The sequence below is a fragment of the Aulonocara sp. 'chitande type north' Nkhata Bay genome, linkage group LG2, assembly GCF_057382095.1.
Source record: "Aulonocara sp. 'chitande type north' Nkhata Bay isolate Kocher_YH1m ecotype deep benthic linkage group LG2, A_spYH_male_GT1.1, whole genome shotgun sequence".
Taxonomy (NCBI): Eukaryota; Metazoa; Chordata; class Actinopteri; order Cichliformes; family Cichlidae; genus Aulonocara; species Aulonocara sp. 'chitande type north' Nkhata Bay.
Genome location: NC_141345.1, coordinates 13,988,864 through 14,013,125, shown reverse-complemented (window position 1 = coordinate 14,013,125; position 24,262 = coordinate 13,988,864). Strand labels below are relative to the sequence as shown.

The 24,262-nt window shown below is 40.0% G+C and overlaps 1 long non-coding RNA gene across 2 annotated transcripts; it reads right to left on the bottom strand.

Annotated features, from left to right (window-relative positions):
- Window positions 1-6,608: 6,608 nt before the first annotated feature.
- Window positions 6,609-8,753, bottom strand: LOC147337498 (uncharacterized). Of its 2 annotated transcripts, XR_015124807.1 has the most exons (4): window positions 8,704-8,753; window positions 8,241-8,333; window positions 7,481-7,614; window positions 6,609-7,396 (listed from the first exon to the last, which is right to left on the bottom strand). It is a non-coding gene; the product is annotated as an uncharacterized LOC147337498 (long non-coding RNA). The 2 variants fall into 2 exon arrangements; XR_015124806.1 differs by having other exon boundaries at window positions 6,609-7,614.
- Between the last annotated feature and the right edge of the window lie 15,509 nt (window positions 8,754-24,262).

Genomic DNA, 24,262 nt, shown 5'->3' with positions numbered 1-24,262 from the left:
TTATTCTCTTTTTAGATGCAAATTAAATATGTGATGTGATGGCCTCGGATGGTCCGTGTTTGCATGTTTGTGTTGGTGTTTGTGATATGAATCTTTGCCCACTGCTAACAAACTTTTGACACAGGGCCATGGCTCAGTAGCCCCTTTGAGTGTGTGTGTGTGTGTGTGTGTGTGTGTGTGTGTGTGTGTGTGTGTGTGTGTGTGTGTGTGTGTGTGTATACACTGAAAAAGCAGGGCTATGCAGTGCAGACAAGTGTGTGCGGTCATGACAGCTAATCTGTGAGCAGGTGTGGACTTTGAACACATACACACAGTAAATCAGTGAAATCTTGCTGTCTGTGGATGATGCACGACATCACCAGAGGCACATCACTCACACTGTCATGACATGCGTTTGAGCCAAACTGGCTCACCCTCTCTGAAGTCGCAGGAAAGATTTGTCAAATGTTTGGTTTTGATTTAACTAACGTGGAAAGCCGAACAAGTTTAAAAGCAGACAGACTTTTATGTAGCATTCATATAAACTCTGAAAAATGAAGGCTTTGCAAAAATGAACAGTGCATTCAAGCCTTGTCTTGTTTTTTCTTATTGCGTTATAAGACGCATTGTTTTCAAACTGAGGTACATTCCTCATCCTGTATTTGGTGAAAAACAAAATTGTATCTGTTGGAAAGCTTGTAAATAGTTTTTCTTGTGTGTCAAACAATAATTGTTATTATTTCCTGTTTTCCAAGACTTGGAAAAATTACATATTTAGATTGCCTTAGATTGCAATTAGACTTATGTAGACACTGATGATGGCTCAGACTTTAAGATGGTTAAACTTCCTCGGCTGGGCTATAGCTGCTGTACATTTGAATTCAAACACATTGAAAAACAAAGCAAAACCAATGCACAAGACCTTATGAACAATAAGTTTGAGTCAGAAAACAAAACATTGAATACTAGATAAAACCTAAAAGATTGAATCCGCCAAAGTAATGAAATACAATAAAATTATAACTTACACAGAGTAATAAAAGTAAAGCGTATAATACCTAAAGCATACCCAAAAAGCCAGCCTGAGAGGGGAAAATGCATTCAGCTGTTCTCAGGTCGATAGATAGATAGATAGATAGATAGATAGATAGATAGATAGATAGATAGATAGATAGATAGATAGATAGATAGATAGATAGATAGATAGATAGATAGATAGATAGATAGATAGATAGATAGATAGATAGATAGATAGATAGATAGATAGATAGATAGATAGATAGATAACCAGTTTGGATGTGTGACAATCATGTTGGTAACATCGGATCACATGACTATGGCCCCAGTCACAAAGGCCAGTTTAGCAACAACTGGTAATGAGTGAAAAATCTCTCCTGACAGGTTGTTGGAGGTTAATGGTAGTTGCCTGGAGAATAATATGCTAAAGTCACACAGGCCTACAGACCCGTCAGTGGCAACCACCTGTTGCTATGGAAAAATGTGCAATCGCCACTCTGTTATCAAAACCTCTTTGTGACTGCTTTGGTCACTGACATATTGCAGCGGTCATAGTTTGAGTGGAAGCGTTGGCCTTGTCTACAAACACAGGGCAGCTACTCTCCAAGCTGAAGTGAAACTGTGAAAGTACGACACAAAGCAGAAAAGGAGACATGCATGAAACACGCCTCCTGCAGCACTGCGACACATTTTTACTTTGAGGGTGAGTGCCTGTGATCAAGTTAGACTATCAAACATGAAAAAATAAAGCAACAACATCAACCAGTAGGAGGTTCCTGTTAGTACAATCCAGCAACCCCAAGGCCACCAGTCAGCGAATACATGTTTCCCTGGCAACCAGTGGTTGAGCAATATGTAAACGATTTTGTGTCAAAAGCCTCAAAATAACAGAGTTTGATTTATATACAAATATTTTGCAAACATATATGTATGTTGCACCAGGTACTTTTTGAGTTTGGGTTACAAGGCATGGTTGACCTACGTTATACTCCAACCAGCCACCAGGGGGCCATGGACCTCACGTGTAGGCTGGGATGCTATTACCGTCACATTATACGGCAGATGTCTTTATTAGAGTGAAATCTAATTTCAATCCCACATTCAGCTTTGACTCTATACTTGTGACTGGTTTATATCTCCTGGGAGATAACCCTCCCCACAGACAGAGGACAATAGCTTTTCACCAAGTTTTCTCTCACAGTGTATTTGACCCAAACACAACAAGATATCTGAATTGAAGCATCTTTTGAGCTCTTCTGTTGTCAGTGTCTTTCCCCGATGTCCCCATGTAAGGCACTGGAGCTGTCAGTGTTAGACATGGTCTGTGGGTTATCAGTGCTGGAAGCTGCTTTCCAGTGCAGGACAGGACGGCTAAGCAGACGAGCTGACAGGCTGACAGGTGTCAGCTCTCCAGGATTCATGCAGATCCAGACCTTGCGCTCCCTGCAATGCTTCAAGAACAGGTGGCTCATGCTGATATATCACACATGGACCTGTTCACAGTGGACACACACACACACACACACACACACACACACACACACACAGTCTTCAGAAAAACACACAGCCTCAAAAAAAAACACCCAAAGAAAACTGATGCAATACAGCCAAGCATGAGGTGTTTGACAGGCATCAGTAAACATGCATATATGCAAGTGTGGTTATAGTCACATTTAAAGATGATAAACAATAGAAGGGGAAATATTTTATGTATAAGCTCCATACAGTTACACATCACAAGTATAATTCTCACATATTTAATATATTCAGCTTTAAAAGTTGTCCCAATATACAAAGGCTGCCATTAAATAACTGTTGTGGGAAAAGTTCACCATGTTAACTCCTCATTTCTCGACCTGCATCCTTCATGTAAAGCTGAGATCAGAAGTTCTTGTGGATATGAGCAAATATCAGAGAGCAGAAATCACTCATCTGTTTAAGTGCTCTGCAGAACACTGGTCAGTACTTAGAAAGATCAGACCATAGACTGAGGCTTGGGTCCAAATCTGACTCCTGACACTCTCACATTGTTTGCACATTTGTGTGGCTGCTGTTGCAAACTGTTACTCCAATGATGCAGTGAATCAGTACATTAAAGCAGAGCACTTTCTTTGAGTCTATTATGGATTTTTACATGACTTTACAAGTCTTTTATAATTAATTATCTTGATTTTTGTTGTTAAAAATGTTAAAACAAAATGAACACACAGAACTAAAAAGATAAGAGGAAGTATTTTAGAAATCTTGTTATGAATTCTTGGATCAAATTGATTTTCCAGCAGGTGATGGACAAGAGCAAAATATCAGATAATATCAGTATGAATCGCTATTAATAAATAAGTTCCTGTTTCACAAACATGCCCAAAGCTTGCCAGTGTATTTCTATCTGACAGCTTAATTAAAAAAGACTCATTCAGCAGTTGGAGGTGTGACTCCACACTGAGTTACATCTGTCATGGGTTGAGGAGAACATTGGTAGTCTACAGATGGAAATACCTTTTCTACATCAAATAATGAAAGTTTCTCTGTAATAGAAACTCTCACAGAAAATATCATTACATTTGACAACATGCAGCACAGCTTTGTGAAGAAGGACTCACACTTCAGCAGAACATGCTTGAAACAAGTCCGTGGACTTCTAACCTTAACTGGCTTTTCTCCAGTCACTGGACCTCACCTCCAGTGGACATTTATGGGGCACTTGACGGCATACCTGATATCACAAGAAGCCAGCGCCAGATCATGCTGATATATCATTGGCTATCAGTTTTGCAGCCTTTCACTCAGATTTTTAAGCTCAGCTTATATGACGTTTAGCATGAAATTAGACAAATGCAAAATAGTGTAAAATGTTTAAATGACCCATCCATCTAGGGTCACAGGTCAGGATCACATCAAAGTGTGCAATAGACACTCCGGTGCACCGCTTCCATGTCACCCTTTGCCTCTCCAAAACATGAAATAGACAACCATGCAGACGTTACAGTAAGTTGCAGTAATTTGCAGTAATTTGCAGTAGCAGAAGAGGGATTTATTTGATTTCAAACATGAAAATAACCATGGGAAAGTGTTTAAACAGACATTTTTAACATATTTATATGTATATAAATTTTAGCTGTCTAGCAAAATCATCTCAGGTGATGAAGGATGACGCCAGAATCTACTGTATATGTGTTTTTGCTAATTACCAACTTGGCTTTAAATATATTATCTCCCTCTGCTGGAAATGCATGCAGAGGTTGTGAGTCCATTTCAGTTTGGAGAAGCGCCAGACGGACACAGTGGACCGGCGTGTCTATTACACATTGTGCTGTGATACTGGGTCGCACAGGTGGGCCAAGCCTATGTAAGCTGGCAGTGGATAAAAGTGCAGGGTACAAAAAAATAACTATAAAATATCCATATTAAATAGTAATATTCCAGCACCTAGGGCACTGGGAAAATCCCCCATAATGACCTGAACTCAGAGCCCCAGTGACTATGGAAATTTGTTCTGGTGATACAGACACCTGGAGATGTTTGGACACATGTAGCTAAGTTTGTCTCAGTCAGTATAGTTCAGCTTTACTGTAAAAACACAAACAGTTTTTACTATTGTTCCAATCACTACTGTAAGTATGAGACAGTACAAGCAGTGCTTTCAGGTTGCACAGGTAGTTTTCCACCACGATGGCACATGCATAGGTATAGCTGCACAAAGGTTTGGTGTTACATGAGGAGGATAGGGCTGCAGAAAAGCATCAAACAGGACCAGTGTCTGTTTCTTTGTGTAAGGTGGAACAGAACAGACACTGTCAGTCCCAGAAAACGATCTCATGCACATTCCTGACCAAACAGACTCAGAAATGGAGTCCATGGGAGTGAGCACCATAAAGGGCTCCATAAAGGGTCCATGCAAAGCCTCCTGGAGTGAAACAGAAGATGAAAGTTAATGTGATGGTTAATAAATAAAAGTTTGAACCCAAAAGAAGACTTGCAACCCCCAATACAACATGCACACTGGTAATGTGCCTCATTTTTGTGCAGTCCTTGATGATCTTATAGGGTTTTCACAGAAAAGCCGCAGCTACGACGAGCATAATTATTTAACATGTTTTATGTTTACAGTGGAAATACACCCTCTGACATCTGTACTGTAGAAGTCATATAATGCATGAAGAAGTGTAGGGAACGCCTGAACAAATACATGTAGTTAGTAAATATAATATCTATAAATAATTAACATGTGTAACAAACAAATCAATGGACAATCTGCTAACGAATTAACTGAAATGTAATTTTAACATCCTTTTTACTAATCATATAAAATTTGAGATCTAAACTTTAACTGGTTTTATATCTTTTATTTATTAAATAAACATTTCATGTCAGTGAAATTATGCTAAACTGAGGCGTGTATTTTTACTGCGTTTTCAGGTGAAAATAAACTGCATTATTATAAACAAGAATAACAGGAGAAATTTATAAGATAACTTCTGTTACATGTTTTTTACAGTGTTGATATGTTTCCAGTCCATCAGAGGAATAACATTAAATAACATTTTTAAATCTTTTTTTTTTTAGGAAAAATGAACAATACAAAGACTATTTGTACTGTACTTTGTGTTTAGGTGACTGTTTGCAGGTTTCTTTGTGTATCAAACACATTTGTTGTTTTTGTATCCACATTTGTTGTAGAATAATACTCACGAGTATCATTTTGTAGCTCAAAGCATTCTCTCTCTGTGTGATTACTCAACAACTCACTGTTTCTTTAAGATAAAAAAAAAAAAAAAACAGGAAAGATGAGAGAACAAAAGCACTGAGTCAATGTTATTCCATCACTGGCCCTGTAATAAAAGGTGCTGCTCGACTGAACTCGTTCAGTTGCTTTTCATGAAATGTTCAGTGTCAATTAGAGGAACAGAGAAAACAAAGTGTTAACTTATTGGCTAAGACATGAACACAAACAAGGGGGAAAGGGTGGAAGAAAGTATAGAAACAACATGCCATGAAAAATGATAACATTAACAATATTTATTCCAAATATCCTGTTCATTCTTTTACAGAGTTTGCAAAAAGGTTGCATGTTTTTGTTGTATATAAGATCTAGAGTTCTTATACTATCACAACAAGAACTATATATACTAGAAACAACAAGAATGCCGAAGATGGCGCGGCCACGTCCAGACACCTTCCTGACCGCTCCGCTCCGACTATCAACTTTTCTCGGTTTTTTGCTCTGGTTTACATTCCAAAATCCTCTAGTTTTATAGTATACGACAGCAGATCACTTATTCACTTAATGAGAGGACCCGAGCTTGAAGGATAAAGACCGCCTGCAGGGGCGAGTGCAGATTTTTGTTTTTTACCCTTAATTGGTTACCTGATACAAGATATAAGGTATGTGACATTAGTGTCACACTAATGTCAGACTTATCACCCAAAACACTTTGAAACATTGCTAGATGATGGTCAGATGAAGACAGGTGTAATAAACTGTACTACAAAAAGAACTTACTGAATGTAACTGTACACTCAAAAAAATAACTCTTTAAATGAACATAAAAAAATCATGGAAAGAATTTCCACGCGATTAAATTGCTTTATTTTAGCATTATGAAATTCTGTTACTCCAACTTAATGCACTCAAGTTGGACCAACTTAATTAAAGATTGATGAATCAACGTATTTACTGCATTTTGATCCAATATATTTTAATAGTGTTGATCCAACTTAAAGAGTTTTGTTCCAACTCAATTCAGTAGGTTTTCTCCAACTAATTTACTAAATTTGGTCCCAGCTTAAGTTAATTGAGTTGAACCAACTCATACAAATTAAGTTATTCCAACACAAGTCTTTAATGCTAATAGAAAGCAATTTAATCACGTGGAAATTCTTTCCATGATTATTTTAAGTTAATTTAAAGAGTAATTTTTTGGAGCATTTAACAAAGTCTAGAGTCTGGTTAACATACATTTCACTATTACATCTAAAAGGTAAATAAAAATTTGTCATACACATCTTTTTGTTTTCTCCAATTTATTGAATTTATAGCAAATTTCACATAATGTATAAAGAATACATGAAATGCAAGTACAAGTTACATAACAGAAAAAAAAGTAGTGGACAAAGTGGAAAGTTAACCTGTTAAAACAATTTTTAACAACAATGAATGGCTGAATCAGGTGATTTTCCGATGACCAATACAACTACTTTGAAGGTCAACAGATGCACTTTCAAAAAAGAAAATATCTGCAATTATTTTAGGTTCATGATCCAGATACATGGTGTAGCTGTTGTAATGGAAACATTTCTCAACGAGAAAATAGTGTTTTGAGAACCTGTACTTTGTGTGCTGTTGAATTGTTCGTGTGCATCTAATTCCATAAGAATCTTCTGCAGGACCTCAAAGGTGTACCTGAGTTCCAGAGGGTAGCTCAGGTTCAGTGAATAGACCAGACCAAGCAACATTGTCACTGCAAAACTACATTGCCCAACTCACCCATCACTTCCACCCCCTCTAGAACAATCACAACATCCTGAGGGTCATCGCCAGGCTCCACACCCTCTGACCGAATGACACAGATTCCAAAGACTGTCTCTGCTATGGCAGTGGCGATGCTTGTTATCAACTTCCTGTGACAATAAAACAAACAAAAAAAAGATAATGATTTCTCACTAATGTCCATTGCAAACAGTTTTAAAAGTAAATATCTGTTTTACATTAATGTAAAATACCTAAAAGCTTTATTCATTCAAGCCTTATAATAATGTAAATGTAATCAAAAATGACTGCCCGATATTTTTCCTGACTCAAGAGAAGTTCATTCAATACCTCAACAATGTCCTGTCTTTCAAAATCTTGAGTTGTGATAGGGGTGACTGTGGCACAGGAGGTAGAGCAAGTTGTCTACTGGTTTAATCCCTGGCTTCTCTAATCTGATACTAAAACTATCAATGGGTAACATACTGAACCCCAAGTTGCTCCTGATACATCCATTGAAGTGTAAATGTTACATAAAAATCTTGTATGAATGAGGTTATTATAATGATATTATAATAATGATAGTATAAAACACTCAAGAATGGTGTGTGTAGTATCCAGTGAGAAACTTAAAGCTCTTACTTTTCCTATTTTAAAAGGTATTTTTTACAGCCACCGGTAATTTATAGGAAAACCCCATCCCCTGAAACTTTTTGTATGTAGTTCAAGCTTATCTTTGATCATCTCCTTAGTTAAGGATACAGGCAAGTTAACATACCAGGTAATCCTTCACCAGCTTCTCAGGATCTTCATTCAGGTACACGCAAAGACCTTTGGCGATGTATTCTCTTCTGATTTCAACAGCATCAGTCTTTATACACAGAGGGGGAAAAAAACAAATATATACGGAAATCCATCTCAACGACCTAGCAGTGGGATTAAAGAACTTTTAGTTGAATTACCAGGAATTTGTGAGAAATACAGAGGCTATTGTTTTACAGTCTTAATCTTTTCAAATAGTATTTATGCATTTTAGACAAGTCTGTCATTTTAATATTGTTTTGTAATTTGTGTATTAATTTAATCATGCCATACCCCCAATTCAAGAAAGTTTAGATGATGTGTACATAAAATCAGAATGCAATGTTTTCTTGGTCTCAAAACTATATGTCACTTACAAATGAATATATTACATTTTTAACATGGGAATGTGATCATTTTTAAGAAAAATATTAGCTCACCATGAATTTGATGAACTGGCCTACCAGCTCTCCAGACCTTTCACCACCTGATAAGATTAAACATGTATTATCTTTACAGGAGGGAACTGCATGTCTCCAAGTTTGTTAAGTAGAAAAATATTTAATTTCAAAAAAATTAAAAAACAGGAAAACTTATCTGTTCATGTTTTGTCTTTCCTCCTCAGTGTACTAAAAACACATAAATTGTTAAATAAACCACTGTCCATCAGTTGCAACTTACAAACTTACAAATTTCAACAACCCACACGTAAAATGTAAATTTATCACAACAGTCTCTGTGGTAGAGCCAAACTAGCTTATGTGCAGAGGTTAAGTTATAAACAATATCTATATTTGGAGTAGCTAAGTCTTTCATATTAGGCTATCATGCTAGCATGACATTGTGCTATATTCTTGCACTAACATGTTAGCTAGCTAGAATGGCATAAACAAACAGATATTTTTTAAAAAACAAAACAAAAAAACAAATGTGAATAAATAGAACTGAAAAGAATCGACAAACTAATGATACCTTTGTGCAAAAAGTATTTTCATCAAGATGGATGAAGATAGATTCACTCTTACCTTTCCAAGATGACCGCGAAGCAAACCATGTGCTTTCCTGCCTCTTGTTGTTTAGAATCTCACGTGATCTTGTGATATCGCGAGTCTTTAAGGCAGCTAACCACTCTTGTTAGATTTTATCATGTCATATCAACAAGAATAAATTTAAAAGGCGCTAAGTTGGTAAATTTCATGTAGATCTTATATGATTTTATTACGTTCACCTTAGAAACATAAATTCATTGTGTTCAAATTACATGTTAGAGTCTTGTAAATGCAATAACCACCAAATTTCACTTTTTTGAGTGTAGCTGATTAAAGCATGGTCAGTTTTTTTCTACAGCCACCACAGCTGGACTGGCCATCGGGCATACCGGGCATTTGCCCGGTGGGCCGCTGGCGATTTTTTGTTTTTATGGGCCGATCAATTTTTTTATTTTTTTTTTGGAAGGGTATAAATAATGAAAGGTGTTGGATTGGCCAATTGGTCATGATCGACTCTGGGCTGGACCAATTACAGCCGAGGAGGTCGGATGCACCCTCCCCCTTGTTTAGTAATCTTATAGACAAACTAAAGAAAATGGAGAACAAAAAAAGGAAAGGAGGTGCAGAAAAAATTAGGGCCAAAAAGAAACAAGCCCTTCAGGCAGACGCTGCCAAATGTGTAAAAATAACTGAATTGTTTGGCGGTAGCTATGGCATAGCTTCCACAGATTTAGCAACATCAGCAAGTGGTGGAGGCCAGAAGGGTGGATGAGGGAAAGGGGAGGCAAGAGGAGGAGAGACCCGAGGCGGCCGCCGGTCATAGTGGCAGAGGAACTGAACTTCAGGTAAGAAGTTATGACCTGCTGTCTATCTGTGTCAGATATAAACCAAGTTTAGTTGTAGTTTGTTTTCGTTGTGCTGACTTTTTACAGTCGCTTAGAATAACTGGTACTGCGTACTAGCTAGCATGACGGAGTTTATATACTGCTGGGCGGGTGCTATGAAGTTACTGATAGTAAATTTTATTTTATGCTTAAGGTAGTTTCTCAAACTCCTCAAAATCTTAACAAATTGTGCCAATCCTTACATGTTGCACCAGGCTGATTTATCATCAAAAGTGGAGAAGTCTGTGACAGAGGAGACAGAAGAGCAGCAGAGAGAGATGGAGCAAGAGAGAGAAATAAAAGAGCTGGAGAGAGAGATGAAGATGGAGAGATGACTTTATGTCATCCATGAGGGATGCATTTGACATATGTTTCACATATTATAGCCCAACAAGTTACTTATAGCAATTTAAATACGAGCAATCAGTTTTTGGCAGACAATCACTTTTTGGCACAACACCGGCTATTGCAGTTAATAATACAACAGCTTCTTGCCATTTTTTGTGTTTCTTTTTATCGCTGTGTAACTGAGTTCAATTGAACGCCTGCATGCGCTAGTACCTCTTGCCACAAGTTCCCAGAATCCTTTGCAGTTTTACCCCTGAATGACATCACATTTTTGGTGGGCCGGTCTCTAGTCAAAATGCCCGGGCCAATTTTTTGTCCCAGTCCAGTCCTGACTGCCACCAAAAGAAATATGCCCATAAATGTGTGAAAGTGCCTCCTGGAAAAATCTGAAAAACTTTAGAGTACAGCAAAAAAAGTTTAACAGGAAAAAATATTTCAGATTAAATGTTGAGTTTTGTAACTGTTAGCCACACAGTGCCTCGTGTTGCGTGTGCTAATAGGCCTTTCACCATTTACAATAAACCATATTCCCACTGCAATGAAAAACCTAATTAGGATCTGTTCACTGAAATGTTGCCAAGGAGCGAGAGAGACTAATACCTGTGAGGCTACAAGCATAAAACTGTACCTTGAAAAAAAAACTATAACAAAATGATTGGCAAACATTAAACTGTATTCTCTGTGAGAAAGATTGTTTGTTTGTTTGTTTGTTTGTTTGTTTGTTTGTTTGTTTGTTTGTTTGTTTGTTTGTTTGTTTGTTTGTTTGTTTGTTTGTTTGTGAAATGACAGATTCTGTTGAAATGTTTCAGGAAACAAAATGACCACTGCTTGTCAAAAAGTGAGAACACACAAAGTTCAGGGAGCCTCCAGAACATGATTGGCACTCCCCCTGGTGGCCAGTGTTCAGATTAACGTTTCAACCAAAGGAATTTATCTATGTAAGCCATAAAAATATTTGATGCACTTAGAATTTTAATGTTACTTTTGCTGTCAGTACCAGAAAGTAACACAAAAAATTTATAACTGGAAGCTTGTCTCAAAGGAAGGCCATGTGTAGAGAGTCCTTATTACCTTAATATTTATACAGTGACCGTTTGGATTTATTCCTTTATAAACAACTCTTCACATTATTACCTCACATAAGGGGTGCAAACAGATGAAGATACGTAGCACTCGGACCATAGAAAATATATTCAAGTACCAACAGTCTTATTTACACTAAGAAACAAAACAGCTCCTTTTTTTGCAGTCTAAACAAAACACTCCTTCTAGTTCTTATTTCTTTTCTTCACTAGATCTTCAGTCTAATCTCAAACGTGCAATCCAGTCCAGGATTTCAGTGCTTCTGTAGCATCCAGGTGAAAGTCTGCACATTTCAGAAGGTTACAGGAAATATAGATGGAGTCTTCCAGCGGACACATGCCTCCAGCACCTTCCTGTTAAAGGGATTAATCAACTTCTTTGCCAGCTTTGCTCGTAATATACGATCTGTGCATATTCTGACCTCGAGCCACTGCTGTCCCCACCTCAGCTGGCATCTCCTGCTGTTCTCATGGGTGTGTGTCTAATGCTTGCACCAACCAGGAACAATCGGTGAGTTTTGGGAGGGTATGTGGGCGTTTCCAGGCATGTTTAACAGGCTGTCACAACAGTTACTCATTAAAGGAACAGCTGAGCACTAGTTATTGAACTCTTCGCAAGAAATTGTCAAAACCCTTCAAAGAGCAGAGCAATAGTGGAAGAATCAAAATCCCAGAAGACAGATTTGGATACACTCTTCTGTTTTCATAGCAAGTCCTGTTGCAATGCAAATTACTCATGTAGAATATTTGCAGTTGAAGTGTTGAACTTGTATTTGGAAGCTGCTGATCCGAACGTTCAATATGAGTTCCAAAGAGATGTGGTTACAATTATAGGAGCTCTTCACTCGAATAAATAAAACTAACTAACAGAGGGCCAGTGCTGCAACAGCAAAAAGTCTGGAAGATTGTCCAAGTGGAGGATTGCAAATTACTGCTTTATAGCACCTAACCAGATCAAGAACACTTTATAATACAGCTGAAATCTTAAGCTCCATGTAGTGCAGCTTAAAGTGCAGCTGCACTGGTTCTCACGTGGTGTTCATTCAGAATTCACCTACTTTTTTTCAAGTTTCAATTCTTTACATTTCTGTTTTGATCTTTAACTAAACACACGCTGTAAGCTGCAATTTCTTTATTAGAAGGGCAGCGTCAACAGATCCTTTCCAGTACTGCACCTTCTGGATAGCAGTCTGACAAAATGACAGCTATCTCACTTCTTTTAACTTCTTTGGAAGCTAGCATATGTTATAACTGACTTTGACACTTGGAATGAAGTGTCTGATGACTCTGACATCAGAGCCATGCTCTGATACTGATGAGATTATGCGTCTAATCTGACATGTGATGGTTTCTATGAAATAGTGCAAATCAGCAAAGTTTCTTCAAGGAATACTTTGTTGATTTCGTTTTGACATAAATCAGGCAGTAGATGCATTTTTCAACATCTTGCAAAGTTGTGCACCGGAGTGTCTATTGCACACTTTGATGTGACCCTGATCTGTGACCCTAGATGGATGGGCAAAGTTACATTCGCTGAGAAAATGATGTGGGAAACAGACTGCAACCATCCTGCTTCTTGCTCGTTTTCACACGTTGTATTTAACTCTGCTCTTTTGTCTCTTCTCTCTCTGCTTTGTGCAAATGATTTCCTATATACTGCATCTCTTTGTGGTATCACTCTTCCCTATAACAAAGGGCAGCGGTCGGTTGCTGCTTTAGCATATATATATATACATATATATATATATATATATATATACATATATATATATATATATATATACATATATATATGTATATATATATATATATATATATATATATATATATATATATATATATATATATCAGAAAGCCAGTGTTTCAGTGTTTTGTTGCTAAACAGAGACAGACAAAGAGTGTACAGTCAACCAGACAGCCAGTAGTGGGTAATGTGGGCTAAAAAGGTCAGCACAGCTGATGGCTTCATCCATCTAAAATGGCAGCTGACCTGCGAGAGTGGGTTCAGGGTCACTGTGGATGAGACTGGGATTTACAACAAGAACAGACGTTCAATGCAAGAATGCAGAACAGAGCGTTGATTTATTTTTGTTTCTTTCTGACGTTATTCCCCTAAGTTTGTGCTGTTTCATGAGGACAGCTTTTTCTGTTTCCGCTTTGTGTTTACATTTCATTAAGTTGACGACGTGTCCTAATACCTCTCGTTCATCTCATCTCCAGTGAGGAGTTGCAGCAGGCTTTGTGATAGCTCCATCCGTCTAATTTGGCAGCTGACCCCTGCACATTTGTGCTGAAAGAGGGAGGTGGGACACAGAAATGAGGAAACTCAGATGCAGATGAAAAGTCAACACAGGATGAATGAAATGGAAAAGAAACTTCACATCCTATTTTTGGATTAAAGCTCTAGGTCCTGTATCTCCATCATATCTACAACCTCCTCCCCACCACAGGCTCTCTGCTGATGCCTTTATCCATCTTACATGACAACCAGCCTGTGAGAATTGCTTTGGGGTCATGATGGTTTAAAGCTAGAGAGACAGAAATGAAGAAGGACACAGAGAAAGAGAACAACAAGAGATTGAGCTCATTGTTTCAGAACTGATGTTGAAGGATCTAATCAAAGATCACTACTGAAGTTATTACATCAGGACACTTTCAAAGGAGACCTACAGTGCTACGAAGGTCAACATGTTGCTTGTAATTTAAATAAGTCTAAGTTATCATAAGAACTATAGCAGCCATGTCCGTATGAGTGACCTGGCCATGCAATCATTGTCCTCTCATCACAAAAAATTGCTTGTTTCCTCTTTGACTACATGGATTTCCTTTCACAGGTCTAACGCATTCTTGTTAGATTAACTGGTGATTCGACCTTTGTTGGCCATGTGATGGGATGGTGGTTTATCCAAAGTGTACCCCATCTCTGGCCACTGTCAGTAGGGATAGGGTAGAGCGCTCTGAGACTCTGAGTTGGATAATCAGTTAAAAAATGGATGAAACAGTGATATCCAACCACCTCATAATTCTTAATTAACTGTAACATTTAAGACAGTGTAACAGTGATTATGTTCCTTTATTATGTTATTCTTTGCTTATGAGCTGTGTGATAACAGCCTCGTGAATCATACAGCCACAGAGCAGCTGACCAACGAGGAGGACAAAGATGGCAAGGAGGGCAAGATAACGAACACCAAACTGGCTTTCATGCACCCGTTGCTGTGTTACTGAATAGGGATGTTCAATATTTCTTAGTCAAATAAATGAAGAAAAACATTTAGAGTAACCGACTAAAACTAAGAAAAACTCAGATATCAAGTTAAGTTTGAGGACCGTTAATTGCAAATGTCAAAAACTGTCTAAACAAAGGCATCTGGAACCATTGATCACACTGTTCAATAATAAATTGTGACTGAAAAGTTTGGTGCTGACAAATGGTAAATGACCTGTATTTGTATAGCACTTTTCTAGTCCCTAAGGACTCCAAAGCGCTTTACACAACCAGTCATTCACCCATTCACACACACATTCACACACTGGTGATGGCAGCTACATTGTAGCCACAGCCACCCTGGGGCGCACTGACAGAGGCGACAAACCAGCTACCCTTTGAGGAAATCTCATTTTCATCGCTTGTGAAAAAGAGTTTTTGCAGCCTTGAAAAAACAAAAACAAATAATAGGCCTAAGAAAAACTGAATTCTAACATTTCTCTACAACCATCTCTGGGTTGCAGCTCCATCTGGTGGCAGCTGGTTGCAAAATGTACAGGACACAAGAATGTTGGGTTTATCCAGAGTACCTGGGTAAACTACAAGTGAAACAAAAGTCAAAAGTATGCTAAAACAAAACTTTTGGAATAAAAGTAAATGTAGGTTGCTAAAACTGCAGTGTCCTCTCAGAAAACATTTTGTGCATAATGGAGGGACAATTGTTCAATTTGTGCTCAGCTTTTACATTTGTGACTAGAGACCTGACACATTAATAAAAATCCAGAGGTGGAGGAGAAGGTGTAGGCGTGGGCATGGTGGAACAATAGACTCCACTGTAACCACCCCAATCTAACACCATTGTAGAAATGTTATCATAGCCCTCCACTGTCTGTACAACCAAAGGACTCCATGAGAGACATGTTCAACCCAAGCTGCCGGATTTATTTCAATCATGTGCACTACTACTGGCATTTAAACTATTAAAGATTTAAAAATTCAACTAATTAAAGTGTCTGACCCGCTCTGTCATGCTGTGTCGTCACACAGAGACCATTTGTCTCAGTCAGTTTAACACGTTTGACCTGTGTGTGACTTGTTTAAGTCCCATTGCTGAGCTAAAGTTTTTGTTCCATCCATCACATCTTCATCCATTTTTAATTCAAACTGCCATGTCAGCAGAGTGAGTTGGTTGGAACCACAGCTACTTACAGAAGAGCTTTGACATGAGTGAAGAAATTCTTGTTGATGTTTCTGGTACTTAGTATGTAAACTTTACAGGTTCATACATAACACTGCTGATTTATGTTACCTCAGGATAAAGGAGGCAAGTTGATTTTTTTAGCAGTGTGTGAGGAGCAAAATAAGACTAACATATGAAATATTTACATCAGGTCTAATGAGGAGTTCAGCTGGAGTTGAAATGCTTCCAAACCTGACAAACTTTAAGGGGGAAAGAGTACAAACCTGCATCGCTGATGACACCAGGGAAACAGAGTCAGTAGATGACTCTGGAGCATGTGACTGCCAGCCCCATGGGGATGGATTTTCAACCTTTTTTTAACATCAAATGACTTGGCTCGCTTACACAAGACACCATATTCCCAGGCACAGCTAATTATCATTGCCTCAGAAAAATTCACATGTAGTCTTGTAAGATCATGCAACAGCAGCGGGAAAGAGGTCAGAAAGCATGAAATTGCAGAAAGAGAAAATATGATCAAAGGCGAATTTCACAATTACTCTGGATTTTCTAAACATGCGAGTGGATTCCCAGGCATATGCATGAATGTGCCCCATAGCACTCCAGCATGCCTTGTTATGTTGTTTGTTATTCCCACTGTGCAGCATTTAGAAGGAAACGTTAAAAAAATCTTTGGCTGAGGTCATTTGTGTCATCATCGTAAAGTCGTGAACTGTTCAAAGCGCTGCAAGATTTCTTTATTCATTGTTTTATGATAGCAAATACTGAAACCGAAGATAATTCCCAAAGTGGCAAAAAAGGCAGGAATCAGTTCTCTGTGTGTGTGTGTGTGTGTGTGTGTGTGTGTGTGTGTGTGTGTTATAATCCATTCTTAATCACATATGGTTTCACATAATCTGTGGGATAACACACACAGATGTTTCGATCCGTCCGCTCGGTTGTGTATGAAGGTCCAGCTTGCATCTTACAGTGAAAAAGTGTTTGCACCAGCTGATTCCCTGTTGTTTTGCATATTTGTCACATTTACATGTTTCAGATGATGAAACAAATTTGTATTTTGTATTTACTTTGATTATCTTTGTCTAATAAAACTTCAAATGATGATTTCATTGATTAAAGAGAGTGGGGAGAAAAGTTATCCAAACCTATCTGTTCCTGTGTGAAAAAATAATTGCCCCTCCTGTTAAATCATGAATTAACCACATTTTTTGGAAAGGTAAGTTCAGTTTCACTGACTCTCTGGGACTCTCCACCATGTGACCCTGGAACTGAAGAAGCTTCTCGGATGAGAGGTGATACGTCTTCAAGACACTTTTCTTTTCAAGCTCCTTAGATTCAGTTTAACTGAACATTCTCAGGCTTGATTACTGGCAAATCTGTTGAACCAAGAAATCAGTTAAATGCAACCTGTCTAACAAAGTGAAGCAGGCTAAAAGATCTCAACACATCACGCCACGATTTAAAGAATCACCTGAGAGTCACTGACATCTCTCAGTCTGGACAAGCTTACAAAGCCATTTCTAAGCCTTTGGGACTCCAGTGAACCAAGTTGAGAGCCATTATACACAAATGGAAAAAACAATGGTGAACCTTCCCAGGAGTGACCGGCCTACCAAAATTACTCCAAGAGCGCAGCGATGACTCATCTCGGAGGAACCCAGAACAACGTTGAAGAACCAAGGCTTCACGTGTCTCCGCTAAGGTCAGAGTTCATGAATAATCAGAAAGTGTCTGGGTTTAGGAGGCAATCTGTTTTTACTTTTACAGAGAGCCATGTAGGGTTTTTTTTCTCTTAATGAAATGATAAATAATAAATAAATAAGCACCTTAATTTAGATACTGCATTTTGTGCTTACTTATGTTATCTTTGTCTAATATTTATATTTGTTTGATGATCTGAAAAATTTAAAGTGTCACAAATATTTAAAAAAAAAATTGGAAATCAGGAGGAGGGCAAACACTTTCACACTACAGCTATTTATTCACCTTTCAGTCACTTTAATTTTAAATCTGTGTAATTTTAATTCTGTGTATATACTGTATATTCTGTGTATTTATTATCTCACTCCTATTGCCTGTTTATGACCTGTCCTCATCTTCAACGCCATGCTGCTCTGTTGTATGTTAATTGCCCCTTGGGGATAAATAAAGTCTTTCTGATTCTGATTCTACTGTACATCCAGGTCACCTTTGAACAGTCTGCAGCTTGGCTCCTATTGGATGTGGTACATGCCTGCCTCTGTGGATCTGGTGCTTAGAGTCGGTTGCTCTTAGCCTTGTACAGTGCCAAACACACCACGCGTCCAACAATCAATGTGTGAGGACTCACAGTCTTTAGTGTAGTCAATCCAGGTGGTGCTCAGGTTGGTCTGTCATGAGAGCAGATCAATGCTGATCATGAAGGATCTCTACGTCTCAGCCTGTCAGGATGAGTGTGTGCTGTGATCAGCCACTTTGTTTCCATTGTAAATCAAACACAGCCCCCTGAAGAAACAATATGACGAAAATGAGGTTCATTGTTCCTATTCCTGATAATTTCTTGGTTATGTGTGTGTGCCCTCTCTCTAACTATTTTGCTGTGGTAATATTTCTTTTCATTTCTGTATGTGAACAGACTGCGCCAGCACCGAAGTCTGCAGAGAGCATTATAAGGTACAGTAAAAAGAGGGAAAGAAAGAAAGTGGAAGCAGTAAAGTCCCAGGAGAGCGCACTGGCTGGGAGGACATGACAGGCATCTTGGAGTAGCATCCTCAGTCCGTATGTTGCCTGTCAGGCGACAAAGCTTCGCCCTGTTGCACACACACCCTGGAGAACGGAGATTTATAACACAGCCGTTCTAAACATGGCTGGAAAACAGATACACATGCATGGAAAAGCACACGGAGAGGAGGGATTTACAACTGAAATGCTGTTAACATGGGGCCTGTTGAGGAACACATGCAAGAGCGGTTTTAAATCCTGAGTGCCGTCTTACGCTGAAGCCACGAGGTACAAATCTCACATGCTGCTCAGTAACATGCTTCACTCTGCACACGTTTTTTTTTTCCGTAGGATGAAGTCACATGGTTTTGCATAACTGTTATTTCTCCTGAGGATTGAAGCAGACATGAGGAGGCTCTGCCAGTCATGACAGGATCCGTTTCCACACACCTTAGAGATATCCTTAATTGGAACATACGTCCCATGACACTCTGCTAAAGGCTGCTTCTCCATTTAGTTTTTAACCTTATTTTTTGCTCCACAGCTCGTTGCCCCAGTAACAGTTTACATGTGTTTATGCAAAGTATTAAGTTTTGCTGTTGACACATAAATGGGAATAAATCCATTAAGTCTATTACATGTGTGTGCCATTGGAGTAGGGCTTTTGTAAATAAGGCAAATACACAATAGAAGCTGTGGAATATTATATAATACAAAGAATTATGTTGGTTAATTACAGACTCATTTCCCCACATGGTGGGTACCACTGGAGATGTCAAGGAACCCAGTGGGCACGAATCCAAAATAAGTGCCCACCTGAAGTCCCACGAGGATGAACTCGGTTGGTCCATTCAAATGAATCGTGGACATTTTTATGGTGCTTTGGATGCTGAAAAGCTTTGTGATGACTTTGACATGAGTCCTTTATTCTTGAAGTTCAGATGCAGTGTCATAATCACAGATCATCCAAGGACACAGAAAAGCCTTAAAGATGCCAAATGCTGATTACACCCCTCACATTAAGTTTTGGTCTCAGATATCTGACATTCTTTTGCATAGCGTTAACACTGCTGGTCTTCTGCAGCACAGGTGTTGGCTTGTTCTCAGCAGGGTGAGGATATCCAAAATCCCAAAGTGTTTGTAACTGGCTTGCACTGTGTGACCCTCACATCAGCAAGCAAATGAATGAATTTACTGAGGATGTTTGAAAGGTACAGCATTATAGCGGATACCTTCCTGTAGAGTTGCTGATCACTATAAATTACGTTGTGATGTCCTAGCATGTGCTTCTCTCAAATGTCCTTGTAAAGAACCCACGGCACACCCGACCACACGTTCGTGCTTTTCAGCATCCTTTATTAACTCACGCCCGGCCACAGTCCCACATTCATTAAGCTGGATAATGTGAGGGAAAGAACGTTATCTGCTCAGCAAAGGATCAAACACATGACTGTCTGAGGCATCGAAGATCAAATGACAAGTGACCAAGAGCCCCGAGTAGCAGTTTTTACTCATGAATACATTAGAAAGCAAAGAATCTGGAACTAACCTCATGTCTTGAAGGGTTCTGGTTAACTCCGGTAGATCAAATTCATCGTCAGTGATGACCTAGTCCCAACCTGAACCCGAGCTCTGTGAACCTGAGAAAATAAAAAAGGACTGATGATTTAAAATTCACAGTTACAGACCTGAGAAATGCTGGGAATCCGTTTAAAGTTTTATTGTGATTTCAGCATAAAAACCGAGAGGTCACCTCGAAATCAGCACATAGGAAGCACGGGGAATGAGTCAGTTTTTATTTTACACTGGTCTCCTTGTCTCGCTCAATAATATAACCAGTGGAATGCACAGAAAGTTTATTCTGTCTGGATTTCCAAGATGGCGGCGCGCACAGACGCAGCGGCTCACTGCTCCTCACGTTCGGTGTTTTGTTTTTTACTTTCTCTACGTGTATCTGTGTGGATGTGTGTGCTTTTTATCATTATACATCGAGTAGAGTCCACCTACAGTCGTCAGGACCTTTTGAGTTTGGGATTACGCTGTGCAAGGAGCATTACATCGGACTACCACCACTTTCACAGCATTCCGGAGGACATAATAAGAGCTCCAGGGTCTCCGTGGTTGGTTCTTCCCAGCGGCAAGACAAAGAGGAAACGTAAACAAAGGAGGCAAAAGCGTGGCTGCAGGGCGGGTCCACTAGCTCGGCTAAAGAAACAGCCATTTAAGCCACCGCTTCCGAGTATTTTCCTCTCCAACGTCAGGTCCATAACCAACAAAATCGACGAACTGAGATTACAAATTGCAGTCAATAAGTGTGTACGGGACAGCAGCATAATATTACTCACAGAGACTTGGCTGCAGCCATCAATTCCGGACTCGGCTATTGAGCTAGCAGGCCGCACGGTTCACCGTCACGACAGGAACGGCCACTCCGGTAAGATCAAAGGAGGGGGTTTATGCATCTACACCAATGACAGCTGGTGCAAAAACACAAAGACTGTAGACAGCCACTGTTCCCCGGATTTGGAATACTTGACTGTGAAGTGCAGACCCGTCTACATACCTCGCGAGTTTACTGTTGTCATGGTAACGGCCGTGTATGTACCACCCGATGCTAATGCTAACTCTGCCATGGAGGAGCTGCACAAGACAATAAGCAACCAGCAGAACTCCCATCCAAACGCAGTGCACATTATAGCTGGGGACTTCAACCATGCTGATTTAAGGTCAGTATTCCCCAGATTTGAACAGCATATTAAATGTGCAACGAGGGGGAAAAACACATTGGATAAAGCCTACAGCAACATCCAAAAAGGCTACAGAGCAACCCCTCTACCACATCTAGGTTTGTCAGACCACATGTCCATGCTGTTGATCCCTGCATACACTCCCATTAGGAGAAGAGCCCCCCCAGTCACAAAAACTGTGAAAACCTGGCCAGAAGGTGCATCACATCAGCTGCAGGACTGTTTTGAAAACACGGACTGGAGCGTGTTCGAACATCAGGACCTTGAAGAGCACACAACATCAGTGCTCTCATATATTAACTTCTGTGTCAACAGTGTCACTGTGGACAAACGTCTCCGGGTGTATTCCAACCAGAAACCCTGGATGACTAAAGAGGTCCAGGTCCTGCTGAAGCAACGTGACGCCGCTTTTAGATCCGGTGATGGTATGCAGTACAGTGCAGCCAGATCTCAGTTGAAAAGAGGCATCAGAGAGGCCAAGGCAGCGTACAAGAGAAGGATCGAAGACCACTTCACCACCAACAACTCACGACAGGTATGGCAGGGAGTTCAGCACTTAACCAACTACAAACCTGGCAATACCACGTTGACTGAGGGTAACGCGGAGCTTGCAGAGGAGCTGAACCACTTCTTCGCACGCTTTGAGGTGAAGGGACCAGAGGCAGCAGCAGCAAAAACATCGGACAGCAGCAGCCCAAGCCTCATAGTGCAGGAATATGAGGTGAGGCGCACACTGAGGGCAGTGAACCCCAGGAAGGCCACCGGACCAGATGGGGTAACCGCAAAGGTCCTAAAAGAGTGTGCAGACCACCTGGCTGGGGTCTTCACTAAGATCTTCAACACTTCACTGTCCCAGTCCTGCATCCCGCCGTGCCTAAAGTCAGCCACAATTGTCCCACTGCCAAAGCGTACTAACATTAGCAGCATCAACGACTACCGACCAGTTGCTCTAACACCTGTTATAATGAAGTGCTTTGAGAAACTGGTCCGACGTCACATCATGTCCTGCCTGCCACCCACATTCGACCCGCTCCAGTTTGCATACAGAGCTAACAGATCAACTGAAGATGCCATTGCTACAACGCTCCACACCACCATCTCTCACCTGGAAGTGCAGGGCCGTTACGCCAGGCTGCTCTTTGTTGACTTTAGCTCTGCTTTCAATACGATACTCCCGGACAGACTAATAGATAAACTGCTGGAAATTGGACTTCCTTCCACCACCTGCCGCTGGATCAGAGACTTCCTCTCAGACCGTGTACAGAGAGTTAGAGTGGGGCCTCATCTTTCCTCAGCCCTCAGCCTCAACACCGGCTCTCCACAAGGCTGTGTACTGAGTCCCCTACTGTACACTCTGTACACACATGACTGTGTTAGTTCCCACCCAGACAACACAGTCATCAAGTTTGCAGATGATACCACTGTGGTGGGGCTCATCTCAGGGGGAGATGAGACTGCATACAGAGCTGAAGTTCAGAGGCTGTCAGATTGGTGTGCAGACAACAACCTGGACCTCAATACCACCAAAACAAAAGAACTGGTAGTTGACTTCAGAAGGAGGAAGTCCGAGCTGCAGCCTGTCAGCATCAACGGGGAGTGCGTGGAAAGGGTCTCCAGTTTCAAGTTTCTGGGTGTGCACATAGACACAGACCTCCAATGGAGCTCTAACACCTCTGCGGTCTTAAAGAAGGCCCAACAGCGTCTCCACTTTCTGAGAATCCTCAGAAAAATGGACCTGAAGAAGGAGCTGCTGACCGTCTTCTACCGCTGCTCCATTGAAAGTGTGCTGACATATTGCATCGGTGTGTGGTTCTCCAGCTGCACCACAGCACACAGAAAGGCACTCCAGAGGGTCATCAACATGGCCCAAAAAATCATTGGACATCCTCTTCCCTCCCTGAAGGACCTGTACAGCACTCGCTGTCTCAAGAGGGCACGCAGCATCCTACGGGACTGCACACACCCAGGACACCGGGTGTTTAAGCTGCTGCCGTCTGGCAGGAGGTTCAGGCTGCTGAGGTCCCGAACAAATAGACTCAAGGACAGCTTTTACAACAGGGCAATAGCCCTGATCAATGTAAATAGCTGACCTGACTGGATACCTCCCTGGACTTTTTAGGGGGAGGTAACAATGTTTAAAACGATAACAATAATATTTATATTTATAACAAGGTGCAATAATAATTAATATGCAATAATAACAGTGTGCAATACACATACACTTATTCTTCTTTTTTATACTAAGTTAATATACTGTGTTGTGTTGTTTGTTACGTTGTGATGTGTCATATCGTGTCGTGTTGTGTTATATGTAGTGCCGACGTAGGACAGTTTTTCCAATTTCATTGTACTACTGTACTATGTATGACTGTGCAATGACAATAAAGAGTTATCTTATCTTATCTTATCTTATCTATAAGAAGTATTCTTAGGACTGGACTGAGAAGATATTTTGAAACTTTTTGTGAAGCTTCAGATTTGTTGGATACAACATCCTTGCCCTGTTTTGTTATGCTGTCCAGATAACTTGTGTTCTTTAATAGCATGTTTCCCACATATCATTCCACATATGACATATTTTAGGGAAACCTGAGAAGCAAAGAACAGTCAAACAACAGAGCATAATGACCTTGGGAGATGCTAGCATTACAGTCAGTACACTGATGGATACATATGCATGTCATGCTCTAAATACAAAGGCTTCTCTCTGCGGAGAACAATTCTCATTGGACCTCATTCAAATGCACAATCTGGTAATAAGGAAGACAAATGAACACTGAAATACAAATCTTTAAACAGAATAATAATAATAATGAAAGAGGATCCTGCTCAGTTATTAT